The following is a 14,332-nucleotide window of genomic DNA, read 5'->3' as shown; positions in this document are numbered from 1 at the left end:
GACGTGCACAACGGTCAGTAGTAATTCTTGACCATTTCTCTTTACAGAACTGCTTCAGTTGAGCAATATTCTTGGAATGTCTGGTGTGAATCACTTTCCTGAGGTCATGCCACAGCATCTCAAATGGGTTGAGGTCAGGACTCTGAATGGGCCACTCCAGAAGGTGTATTTTCTTCTGTTTAAGCCATTCTGTTGTTGATTTACTTCTATGCTTCGGGTCGTTGTCCTGTTGCAACATCCATCTTCTGTTGAGCTTCAGCTGGTGGACAGATGACCTTAAGTTCTCCTGCAAAATGTCTTGATAAATTCATTTTTCCTTCGATGATAGCAATCCGTCCAGGCCCTGATGCAGCAAAGCAGCCCCAAACCATGATGCCCCAACCACCATACTTCACAGTTGGGATGAGGTTTTGATGTTGGTATGCTGTGCCTCTTTTTCTCCACACATAGTGTTGTGTGTTTCTTCCAACTCAACTTTGGTTTCATTTGTCCACAGAATATTTTGCCAGCACTGCTGTGAAACACCCAGGTGCTCTTGTGCAAACTGTAAACGTGCAGCAATGGTTTTTTTTGGACAGCAGTGGCTTCCTCTGTGGTATTCTCCCATGAAATCCATTCTTGTTTAGTGTTTTACGTATCGTAGATTCGCTAACAGGGATGTTAGCATATGCCAGAGACTTTTGTAAGTCTTTAGCTGACACTCTAGGATTCTTCTTCACCTCATTGAGCAGTCTGCGCTGTGCTCTTGCAGTCATCTTTACAAGATGGCCACTCCTAGGGAGAGTAGCAGCAGTGCTGAACTTTCTCCATTTATAGACAATTGGTCTTACCGTGGATTGATGAACAGCAAGATTTTTGGAGATACTTTTATAACCCTTTCCAGCTTTATGCAAGTCAAAAATTCTTAATCGTAGGTTTTCTGAGAGCTCTTTTGTGCGAGGCATCATTCACATCAGACAATGCTTCTTGTGAAAAGCAAACCCAGAACTGGTGTGTGTTTTTTATAGGGCAGGGCAGCTGTAACCAACACCTCCAATCTCATCTCATTGATTAGACTCCAGTTGGCTGACACCTCACTCCAATTAGCTCTTGGAGATGTCATTAGTCTAGGGGTTCACATACATTTTCCACCTGCACTGTGAATGTTTACATGGTGTGTTCAATAAAAACATGGTAACATTTAATTATTTGTGTGTTATTAGTTTAAGCAGACTGTGATTGTCTATTTTTGTGACTTAGATGAAGATCAGATCACATTTTATGACCAATTTGTGCAGAAATCCATATATACATACTTTTTCTTGCAACTGTATATTGGGACACAATAAAGTGAGATAAGGGAGTTGTATGGGGAGACAGGTATTTTCCTCCCAGTGTGTGCTGCTGGACTGATTAGCGGTCAGGTGGGGTCAAACACCGGACTGGATCTCATGTGCCGATCATTTTTTAGCAACACCTTGCTGGCTTTAACCTGTTACGGACACAGGGCTGACAGTTACGCCCTGATGTCCTGGTACATAAGTGTATTTCCGATCACCGCCGTGCGGCACCTTGGTACAATGCCCAGGGGGGTCCTGTGACCCCCCGTGTCAGCGATCACAGCAAACCGCAGGTCAATTCAGTAACTCTGGTGACCCGATAACCCGGAGTAGAACGGTGATCGGTGGTGTTATAATGGCACAAAAAAACGTACAATCCTGCCGAGCACCTCTCAGGATGGCTTCTGATTGGCCGGCTGGGCAGGTGGCCGGGCAGTTTTGAATTGCCGGAGCTCCTCTGCCTGTTCATACAGCGGGAGAGAGAGGAGCTCGGCTGGATTGTACGTTTAATTTGCCATCAGGCACACATCGGAGAATTTTGGAGCGGTAGGGATAGGTAGGGGGAGGTAGCTTAGGCAGGAAAAGTGAGGGAGAGTTAGGGGAAAAAAAAGTTTTTTTTCATTGCAGTTTAGCACCCAGATCGGATGTGTCTGGGGTCCACAGCATTCAGCTGTGTGACCCTATACCCCCAGGGGTGATGCAGCTTGCTCCCAACCCACACACAAGTGTTGTTTTTTTTTTGCATGCGCTGACTGTGGCCGGCACTCTTAGCGTCCGCCCACTGTTAGCACATTGCCCACCCCACCACTGATCAGCTTCGTACCGCATTTGAATCTTTATTTATTTTTTTTACACTTTTTGGCATTTTCAAATTTTTTTTGTCAGTTTCTTTTTTTCTGTTAGGTGTAGGGCAAAGTACGTGAACACCTGTCCCCCACACACACGCACACTGAATAAAGTTTTCCACGCACGCATACACACGCACGCACACACACACACTCCCCTATGGTCCGCCTGATGTTCTCGGCCGAGGATGCATACGCCCAGCTTGCCTCTGAATCCGAGAGTCCCAGTGAGGACGAGGATGACCCCACTTTCCTCCTGTCATCCGCATCCTCCTCATCATCTAGTGATGATGATGAGCCCCCAAGGCGGCGAAGACGCCAGGGACCCTGTGGCCCACACTAGTACGAGCAGCTCTGGGGCTTGTACTAGTTTTCAGGCCCACCAGATAAGTCCACCTGAGCCCTCTACCGGTGAACTTGTCTGGTGTACCCAGAGCATTTTGAGTCTGTGATTCCTGATTTTGTTGGCCAAGCAGGAATCCAGCTTCCCACAGTGGGCTTCACTGAATATGACTATGACTATTTTAGTCTTTTTTTCAGTGACCACTTTGTGAATCTGATGGTGGAGCTAAGGAACTGGTACGCCTGACAGTTCATTGCTCGATACCCGGGCTCCTTTTTGGCTAGAACCGGTGGCTGGACTCTGGTCAGTGCAGCTGAGATGAGGATGTTTTGGGGCCTCGTACTGCACATGGGCCTAGTAAAAAAACAAACAGTGTCAGGCATTACTGGAGTGGAACTGTCCTCTACCAGACCCCACTTTACAGTACGGCCATGACACGTACCCGGTTTGAGGCCATGCGGAAATGCCTGCATTATTCAGATAATGCAGCATGTCCCCCCAAGATGATCCTGCCCATGACCGCCTGTAAAAAATCAGGCCGGTCATCGATCACTTTGGGGCCAAATTCTTGGAGGCCTATGTACCTCAAAGGGAGGTCGCGGTTGATGAGTCTCTCGTTGCTTTCAAGGGGAGACTCATTTTCCGCCAGTATGTTCCCTCTAAGCGGGCGAGGTATGGCGTGAAGCTGTACAAACTTTGTGATAGTACTTCAGGGTACACTTACAAGTTTTGTATGTACGAGCGCCGAGATTCCCGTATTCAACCAGAATGTCCCCCCACTCTGGGTGTTAGCGGGAAACTTGTGTGGGACCTTACTCACCCACTGCTAGATAAAGGTTACCTCCTGTACGTGGATAACTTTTGTACTAGTATCCCCTTGTTCCAGTCCTTCGTCGCCAGATCCACGTCGGCTTGTGGGACCGTGCGGAAAAATCAACGCGGCCTCCTACCCACCCCTTCCAGGTACCTATCCCCAGGGGTGAGACCCGTGCCCTTACAAGTGGAAACCTGTTGCTAGTCATATATAAGGACAAGATGGATGTCCTTGTACTGTACACAATTCACGTTAACGGCATCACCCCTGTACCTTTGCGAGGTACTGCAGCAACGGTTCTCAAGCCCGATTGTATCGTCGACTACAATCGGTATATGGGAGGAGTTGATCTCTATGATCAAGTCCTCAAGCTATATAATGCCATGGGCAAAACCCAGGCATGGTAAAAAAAAGTTGTGGTCTACTTGATACAGGTTGCCTTGTACAACTCTTTTGTGCTGTCTCGAAGCGCTGGCAAAACAGGGAAATTCCTGCAGTTCTATGAGGCAGTCCTCAAGGCCCTGATCTTTTCTGACCAGAAAAGAACAGGCCGGAGTATCTCGGGAACTGGAGGCGCCCGGATCGTCCCTGGCAAACACTTTTCAGATGTTGTCCTCCATACTGGAAAGAAGGGAGAGTCCCCAAAAAAGTGCAGCGTGTGTCACAGGAGGGGGATCCGGAAGGACACCACCACTCAGTGTGACACATGCCCCGATCATCCAGGCAACTGCATTGACGGTTGCTACAGGGAGTACCACACTCAGGGCCGGTGCAAGGATTTTTGCCAACACAAGCGAAGCTACATTTTGGCGCCCCCCCCCCCCCCCATGGCACATCGCCCCCCCCCCCGTCCGGACCTGGCCCCATCCCATGAGCACCCCCTATTGTGTCACATTCCCCCCCCCCCGCCCCCCCGCCCCGGCCTATTGACAATAGGGGGTAATAATATGATCATGGATGGGGCCAGGGACGTCCAGGCGGGGGAATGATGTGCCATGGGGGGGGGGGGGGGAGAAATGTGACACAATAGACTATTGTGTCACATTTCTACCCCCCATTGCACTTAATCCCTCCCCAGCCCGGACAGCCCTGGCGCCATCCATGATCACATCGTTACCCCTTACTGTGTCACATTTTAACCCCCCCCCCCCAGCCGACCCTTCCTGGCGGCCTGGCCCCATTCCCATGTCACATACTCAGAGTACTGTACAACTGTACAGACATTTACATTGTACCCCCTCCCTCCATCATGTCACGGTCACACAAACTAGCGCCAGAGCAGAGGCGCTCAGGCTTTTAGCACGGCATTCAATGATGTGTTTAAAAAAAGTAATTACAAAACAACAATCATTAATATTGGGGGGGGGGGCCAATATTAATGATTGTTGTTTTGTAATTACTTTTTTAAAACACATAATTGAATGCCGTGCTAAAAGCCTGAGCGCCTCTGCTCTGGCACTAGACTAGCACTTATGGCCTCATTTTATGATTTTGAAATAATTTTAAATGATCATATTAATTATTATATACAATACATTCAATTCGGAACAGTTCAAACTTCAAGTGACCTACCTTAAGTCCTGAGTCCACTCCTGACCTGCCTGACTCCTGCTGCTGCTGGCTGCCAGTGCGTCTGGTGGTCTAATCTGGCTGACGGCTGTGTGTGTCTGTGTGAGTCAGACACAACACAATCAGTCAGCTCGAGCCTCGCCTATTAGTCCCTGCCATACCCGCCGGCGGCGCAGCTTACTACCAGTCAGGCCCCCATGGCAGGCTGAGCACATGTGACCGGTGTGTTGCCGTGACTCTGAGCGGCCGACACACGCAGGCTGGGGGCGGGCGCAAGGCGGCGGCGCTGCGGCACAAATTCAATAAAGTTATAAAAAAAAAAAAAAAAAAAGAAGGGCATTCATTTTTCCGCCCTGCGCAGGGCGCGCCCTAAGGCAGCCGCTTGGTCTGCCTTATGGTAGCGCCGGCCCTGACCACACTTCTATGGAGTACTAAATTTCGAATCCCCTTCACCAATTTGAATTCCATTTAGCCACTGACAATCGAAAAAAAACTATGGTTCTCAGACTTGTTTTTTTAATATTATTTTGTAAAACTAAAATAAATTTAAAAAAAGACATATTAGGTATCGCCGTGTCATTAAGAATCTGCTCTATAAAAATATCCCATGACCTAACCCCTCAGATGAACACTGTCCAAAAAAGAAATAAAAAATGGTGCCAAAACAGCAATTTTTGGGCAAATGTTCCTTTTTAAACCATTTTTTCCAGTAACAAAGCAAGGGTTAACAGCCAAAAAAAAATATCTATATTTAATGCCCTAATTCTGTAGTTTGACTGTATGGGCACATGGTAGTGCGTAAAGGGAAAGGTGCGCCGTGTGGTTTTTGGAAGGGGTGCTTCAGGGGGGCTTCAAATGGGTCATGGTGTCAAAAAACAAGTCCAGCAAAATCTGCCTTCCAAAAACCGCATGGCATTCCTTTCCTTCTGTGCCCTGCCGTGTGCCCATACAGTAGTTTACGGCCACATGTGGGGTGTTTCTGCAAACTACAGAATCAGGGCAATAAATATTGAGTTTTGTTTGGCTGCTAACCCTTGCTTTGTTACTGGAAAAAAATGGATTAAAATGGAAAATTTGCCCAAAAATCGAAATTCAGAAATTTTATCTACATTTGCCATTAACTATTGTGGAAGACCTAAAGGGTTAACAACATTTGTAAAAATCAGTTTTGAATACCTTGAGGGGTGTCGTTTCTAGAATTGGGTCATTTTGGGGTGGTTTATATTATTTAAACCTCACAAAGTGACTTCAGACCTGAACTGGTCCTTAAAAAGTGGGTTTTTGAAAATTTCTGAAAAATTTCAAGATTTGCTTCTAAATTCTAACGTCCCCCAAAAATAAAGTCATTCCCAAAATGATCCAAACATGAAGTAGACATATGGGGAATGTAAAGTAATAACTATTTTTGTATGTATTACTATGTATTATGGAAGTAGAGAAATTGAAACTTGGAAATTTGCAAATTTTTCCAAATGTTTGGTAAATTTTGTATTTTTTTATATATAAATAAAAACTTTTTACTCCATTTTACCAGGGTCGTGAAGTACAATATGTGACAAAAAAACTATCTCAGAATGGCCTGGATAAGTCAACGTTACCACATAAAGTGACATTGGTCAGATTTGCAAAAAATGGCCTGGTTCTTAAGGTGAAATTGAGCCCGGTCCTTAAGGAGTTAAAAGACAGCTGGGGTTAGCCGAAAATTTCTCTGTATTGGGATCTGAGGCTTGAGCCGGGCTTGAGACCGGTGTGAGGGGAAACAGGCCGCCTAAAGCCAATTCATGGACTCTTTGAGGCAGAACTGCTAGCAGGGTGTGAACTAACAGCAAAACCACAAGGTGACTTTTTGTTTATGAACTTGCAAAGAGTGTGAATAAAAACTGAACTATTTGTGTTAAGAACTGTTTGGTGCCTCTATACTGCATCTGCTTATCCTGTCTATCAGAGCGAATCCCCACAGTTGGTGGAGGAAGGGGGCATACACAGTGAGGCTGGCGTAAAAGCCGAAATATAGTATTTTTTTCCTCCAGGCACGGATGTGCAGTACAGACCAAAAGTTTGGACACACCTTCTCTTTCAAAGAGTTTTCTTAATTTTCATGACTATGAAAATTGTAGATTCACACGGAAGGCATCAAAACTATGAATTAACACATGTGGAATTATATACATAACAAAAAAGTGTGAAACAACTGAGAATATGTCATATTCTAGGTTCTTCAAAGTAGCCACCTTTTGCTTTGATTACTGCTTTGCACACTCTTGGCATTCTCTTGATGAGCTTCAAGAGGTAGTCACCTGAAATGGTCTTCCAATAGTCTTGAAGGAGTTCCCAGAGATGCTTAGCACTTGTTGGCCCTTTTGCCTTCACTCTGCGGTCCAGCTCACCCCAAACCATCTCGATTGGGTTCAGGTCCGGTGACTGTGGAGGCCAGGTCATCTGGCGCAGCACCCCATCACTCTCCTTCATGGTCAAATAGCCCTTACACAGCCTGGAGGTGTGTTTGGGGTTATTGTCCTGTTGAAAAATAAATGATGGTCCAACTAAACGCAAACCGGATGGAATAGCATGCCACTGCAAGATGCTGTGGTAGCTGTGGTAGCCATGCTGGTTCATTATGCCTTTAATTTTGAATAAATCCCCAACAGTGTCACCAGCAAAGCACCCCCACACCATCACACCGCCTCCTCCATGCTTAATGGTGGGAACCAGGCATGTAGAGTCCATCCGTTCACCTTTTCTGCGTCGCACAAAGACACGGTGGTTGGAACCAAAGATTTCAAATTTGGACTCATCAGACCAAAGCACAGATTTCCACTGGTCTAATGTCCATTCCTTGTGATCTTTAGCCCAAACAAGTCTCTTCTGCTTGTTGCCTGTCCTTAGCAGTGGTTTCCTAGCAGATATTCTACCATGAAGGCCTGATTCACACAGTCTCCTCTTAACAGTTGTCCTAGAGATGTGTCTGCTGCTAGAACTCTGTGTGGCATTGACCTGGTCTCTAATCTAAGCTGCTGTTAACCTGCGATTTCTGAGGCTGGTGACTCGGATGAACGTATCCTCCGCAGCAGAGGTGACTCTTGGTCTTCCATTCCTGGGGCTGGTCCGCATGTGAGCCAGTTTCTTTGTAGCGCTTGATGGTTTTTGTGACTGCGCTGGGGACACTTTCAAAGTTTTCCCAATTTTTCAGACTGACTGACCTTCATTTCTTAAAGTAATGATGGCCACTCGTTTTTCTTTACTTAGCTGCTTTTTTCTTGCCATAATACAAATTCTAACAGTCTATACAGTAGGACTATCAGCTGTGTATCCACCTGACTTCTCCACAACGCAACTGATGGTCCCAACCCAATTTATATGGCAAGAAATCCCACTTATTAAACCTGACAGGGCACACCTGCAAAGTGAAAACCATTTCAGGTGACTTACCTCTTGAAGCTCATCAAGAGAATGCCAAGAGTGTGCAAAGCAGTAATCAAAGCAAAAGGTGGCTACTTTGAAGAACCTAGAATATGACATATTTTCAGTTGTTTCACACTTTTTTTGTTATGTATATAATTCCACATGTGTTAATTCATAGTTTTGATGCCTTCAGTGTGAATCTACAATTTTCATAGTCATGACAATAAACTCTTTGAATAAGAAGGTGTGTCCAAACTTTTGGTCTGTACTGTATGTCCTGGATTAAACTATCTTCAACCTGTGATACTCAGCAAAATGGAAGCTGTAATGAAGGCCCTCTTGGAGGCTAACCTGCAACAGAGGGAGACTAATAAGCAGCAGCAAGAAACAAACCAGCTGCTGCTGCAACACGTGATGGCTCTACAGATGGCAGGAGCATCCATGAGCGTTCACGATGCCCGGAAAGCAGTTCGTACGGCGATCTCCAAGATGGCACCCACGGATGACATTGAAACCTACCCTGGTGGTATTCGAGAAAGTGGCCGTGAGGGAGAATCTACCCCAAGACCAGTAGGCTGAAGTTGTCGCTCCGTTCCTGGCATCTGAGTCCCAGCAGGTGTGTTTCGACTTACCGGACGAGCAAGCGGCCGATTAACCGAAAGTCAAGTGTGAGATCCTGGCGAGGCTGGGGGTGAATGTGTTGATCCGGGCCCAGAGGGTGCATCAGTGGGAGTTTAACCCACTAAGTTCACTAGACCCCAGTATTATGCTTTATTCCACCTTTTGCAAAAATGGCTGCAACTAAACGTACTGACTCCCACTGCTATGCTGGACCATATTTTAGCTGATATGTTCTGGAGGGCGTTGCCATACCCTCTTAAGCATTAGATTGGCCAGGCGTCTCCTGTTAATGCCCTTGAGATGCTGAACCTGGTTGAACGATAAGAGACTACCAGGAAACTGAAGAGAGGCTTTTTCGGGAAGGGGGCAGTTAAACCCTGATAATCCCCACCCCAGACCCGGAGACTGGAGCCGAAAAAGCCTGCCCGGGAGGTACCCACTGCAGACCTGGCTCCAATGATCTGTTGGCGTTGTCATGAGCCTGGTCACGTAAGAGCCAACTGTCCCCATATGGTTGAGCCCATGGACACTAACTATGGCTACCTTCGGTCGCTATATGCCAGGAAGCTGTGTGCATCAGATACTAGTGAGTCTCTAATTAATAATCACCTGTGCCAGGTGGAAGTGAAAGACACTACAGCGGTGGCTCTGCTGGACTTGTGGAGTCTGGTGACCCTGGTAAGGGCTACCCTGGTGCAACCCGCTGAGTTTACTGGCCGGAAAGTCAAGGTAATGTGCATACATGGTGACTTAAAAGACTCCCCACCGCTCTGGTGTTTTTAACCACGGTTGCCGGCAGGAGGATTCATGAAGTGGCTGTCGCCACAAATCTACACTATGAACTAATAATAGGAAGAGACTTCCCGTGCTTTCTGGAACTGTGGCCTGCTATGAGACTTACCGGTCCCCAAGAGTCAGGGATAACCCCAGTGGATTTGCCTTGCTCAGCTGGGAGGCCAGAACCCTGGGAACCCGAGGCCGAAGAGCCAGTGGTAGGGGTGACCGCACTGACCGCCACTTTGGTGGATGAGGGGGGAACAACCCCTCTGAATGTGATGGTTGGGGAGGTGGAGGACTTGCCGCCGGGCCCTGAATTGGCAGACTTGAATGTCTCCAGTGATCATTTTGGATACAGGGACACAACATTATCCCGAACCTGGGAGAATGTGTTAATGATTGATGGAGAACCACAACAACTGGGGGCCGATATTTCTGCATCTTGTGGTTCTCCATGATTTGCTGTATCGGGTCAACCAACTACGGGTGAGAATGTTGAACAGTTGGTGGTGCCCAAGGCTTATTGCAAACTGAAACTAGATCTAGCGCACCAACATGTTATCGGGGGTCATCTGGGATTGCAGAAAACACAGGACCATATACTACAGCGGTTTTACTGGCCCAGTGTGTTTAGAGAGGTGAAAGAGTTTTATAAGTCTTGCCCGACCTGCCAGATAACTAGCCCCCAGCCCCATTTCTGTAGTCCCTGAGTACCTCTCCAGATCATTGAGGTCCCATTTGAAAAAATCGGTATGGATCTCATAGGACCAGTACCAAAGTCTGCAAGAAAGTACCAACACACTATAGTCATCCTACACTACGCTACCCGGTACCCAGAGGCGGTGCCACAGCGGCATACATCGGCCAAACTCATAGCTAAAGAGTTAATGGAGATGTTTTTCCACGTAGAACTACCCAAAGAGGTTTTGACGGACCAAGGGACCCGGTTCATGTGCAAGGTCATGGGGGAACTGTGCAAATTGCTGCACATAAAACAGTTGCGGACGTCCGTTTACCATCCGCAAACAGACGGGCTGGTAGAAAGGTTTAACCAAACCTTAAAAAATATGTTAAAAAGAGTGGTGTCCAAAGATGGAAGGGACTGGGACCTCCTCTTGCCCTATCTCATGTTCGCAGTGCGAGAGGTGCCCTAGGTCTCTACCGGGTTCTCGCCCTTCGAACTGCTATATGGCAGACATCCTCACGGGCTGTTGGTTGTATCCAAGGAGGCATGGGAACAACAGCCCACTCCATATAAAAGTGTTATTGAATACGTCACCCAGATGCAAGAACGGATAAAGACCGTGTTGCCTGTTGTTCGGGAACATATGGAGGCGGCTCAGTGAGCCCAGAGTCGAATGTATAACCGGCAGGCTCGAGTGCGGAGCTGTAACCCGGGTGATCGGGTCTTGGTTCTGGTACCGACAGTGGACAGTAAGTTCTAGACTAGGTGGCAGGGGCCCTACGAGGTAATAGAGAAAGTTGGAGATGTAAATTACAAGGCACACTAGCCAGAGTGGCGAAAGTCGGACCAGGTCTACCATCTTAATCTACTAAAACTTTGGAAGGATAGGGAGACCTGCACTGAGGACAGACCGCGATCGGTTTGTCTAGGGCAGTGATGTCGAACCTTTTAGAAGCCGAGTGCCCAAACTGCAACCCAAACCCACTTATTTATCGTAAAGTGCCAACACGGCAATTTAACCTGAATACTATAGTTTAATATAGTATATATTCCATGTACTTTATCATTTAGCTATTAAAGCCTGCCTACAGTCAGTGTCCTGCCTGTGCTGTTCATAGTGCGCCCTGTGCTGATGAATGGCAGGAAAAGTCTAAGGCATATTGGTACACCATAGACTTTTTCTAGGGTGCGGGCGCCCACAGAGAGGGCTCCGAGTGCCGCCTCTGGCACCCGTGCCATAGGTTCGCCATCACTGGTCTAGGGGAAGAGGTTTTGGCCGCTCTGTCTGCTGCAGGGAAAGGGGTTGCCACAATAAGAATTGCTGACAGCCTCTCCTCTAAACAGGCTCAGGAAGCCAGGGAGTTTGTTAGTCGGAACACGGATGTGTTCTTGGAACTCCCTGGACGCACTTCCATAATCCAGCATGATATTATCACCAAGCCCCAGGCAAAAGTCTGGTTAAAGCCGTACTGGGTGCCAGAGGCTTGGCGAAAAGCCATCTCGGAGGAAGTGCAGCTAAAGCTGCAGCTGGATGTCATCGAGGAGTCTAAAAGTTAGTGGGCCAGCCCAATAGTTCTAATACACAAGCCAGATAGGACATTACGAATCTGTAACGATTTTCGTAAATTAAATGAGATTTCTAAATTTGATGCATATCCCATGCCCCGGATGGATGAGCTAATCGAGCGGTTAGGACAGGCAAGTTATTTCTCTGTCTTGGACCTCACAAAAGGGTACTGGCAAGTGCCCTTAACGGAGGCTGCCAAATAAAAAACTTCCTTCATCACCTCTGAGGGGCTGTATCAGTATGTTACCCTTTGGCCTTCATGGCACCCCCTCCATGTATCAACGACTAATGGACATTGTGCTTCGTCCCCATCGCAGGTACGCCTCGGCTTACCTGAACGATATTGTCATTCATAGTACCGACTGGGAGAGTCACCTGCCCAAGGTACAGGCCTTAGTGGACTCCTTTTGGAAGGTTGGACTAACTGCTAACCCAAAAATGTGCGATAGGGTTAAAGGAGACTAAATACCTATGGTATGTCATTGGGCGCGGACTCATCAAACCCCAATTGAACAAAATAGAGGCGATACGGAACTGGCTCCGACCTGTCACCACTAAACAAGTAAAGTCATTCCTGGGAATGGTGGGCTATCACATGAGATTTGTCCCCCACTTTGCTACCCTAGTCACACTATTGACAGAATTCTTGAAGGGATGAAAATCAGTGATGGTTCGCTGGGATGATCGGCAAAAGAGGCTATTTCCGCTTTGAAGTTGGCCCTGTGTCGGTCACTGGTTTTGGTGACGCCAGACTTCAAGTGGGACTTCGTGGTACAGACGGATGCGTCTAAAGTAGGCCTCGGTGCTGTATTGTATCAGGAAGTCAATGGGGAGGAGCATCCCGTTGTCTTCCTAAGCCGCAAGCACACACCAGCCGAAACCAGTTCCGCCTGTTCCGACCACTCCCCTCTCAAGTGAGAAGAGAGAAATGCCCAGGTCACCAGATGGTTCTTATCCTTACAGAAATGTAAGTTCTCAGTAGAACACAGAGCAAGCCAACTGCAGGGAAACGCAGATTCCCTCTCCTGGGTGCACTGTTTGGCATGTGTTCACCCCCTAAAGGTTGAACAAAGGGAGGGGGTATGTGACACAGTAAAGGAAGTTGTATGGGGAGGCAGGTATTTTCCTCCCAGTGTTTGCTGCTGGACTGATTAGCCGCCAGGTTGGGTCAAACAACGGACTGGATCTCATGTTCTTATTTGGCAATTTAAAAGACAGCTGGGTAGGGTTGAGCGAACCCAAACTGTAAAGTTCGGGTTCATACCAAACTTTAGGATTTTTGGACCCCGGACCCGAGCCTGAACTTTTCAGTAAAGGGCACCAATCAACAAGTGTTTAACTTGTGTGCCCTTAGCAGCCTTCACAGCCATGCCTACTAATGGCATGGCTGTGATTGGCCAGTGCAGCATGTGACCCAGCTTCTATATAAGCTGGAGTCACCTAGCGCTGCATATCACTCTGCTCTTACTAGTGTAAGGATAGGATGCTTGTCACGACCCTTGGCCATGGTCGTGACTCCTTGAGAGCCGCATGCTGTTGCCCGCGGTTTGCCGTTGTCAACCGCAGCTGGGAGCACTTAGTTGTTTGCCTCAGGTGCGGTTGCCGCGGACAATAGGCATGTGTGCGGTTGCCTTTGGCAACGTGTTTTTGTGTGCACTCCCTTTGTCCGTTGGTTGTGCACGAGGTGGTGTTTAGTATGCACCTGGACTCCTCCCTTCACCTGCGGTTGTCCGCGGCAACGTCTGGTGATGTTTGCATGCTGTAGAAGTGTCTCGGCCTGTTGGCTGTTCTGGAGGACACGGTTGCCACGCATGCCGTTGCCGTCGGAGACAGGTGAGTGAGGTTGTGTGCTTTCCCCTTTATGTGAGTTTCCCTTCTGTGGTGCTGGAAGGGTTAAATCCCTTCCCAGTGTGTGTGTGATGTCACTGGGTGTGTTCTGACCGTTGGGTGTGGCCTCTTGGCCTATAAAGCCTCAGTCCCTGGCTGGGTTCAGTAGGTTGCTCTCAGCCATGCTGGCTGGAGCAGCCTCCTGTCTCCTCCATCTGCCTGGTGGGGACCATCCTTCTGGTCATAAATCTCTGTTGGGAATTTTTATGTTTCACGGTGTTATCTAGGTGTGTGTGGGGTTTTCTTGTTAGTGCAGCTTGTGGTCCTGGGTTCCTGTGGGATGTCTGGTGTGTGCTGTGTTCGTTGGTGTCTGAACTGCAGCACCTGCACATGGGATCCAGGGTTTGTTGTCTGTGGCAGGTGAGTGATGTGTTGGTCCCATTTGCCTGTCACTGCCATAAGTCTGTTATTGTATTCCCCTGTGTTGCTTGGCCGTTGAGACTCCTGCTCCCCCGTGCCTAGGAGGAGCAGGTCGTCTCACTCTGTCCCCTAGTACAGGGTCG

This window comes from Bufo gargarizans, chromosome 6, assembly GCF_014858855.1.
Source record: "Bufo gargarizans isolate SCDJY-AF-19 chromosome 6, ASM1485885v1, whole genome shotgun sequence".
Taxonomy (NCBI): Eukaryota; Metazoa; Chordata; class Amphibia; order Anura; family Bufonidae; genus Bufo; species Bufo gargarizans.
Note: the sequence above shows the minus strand (reverse complement) of the source record.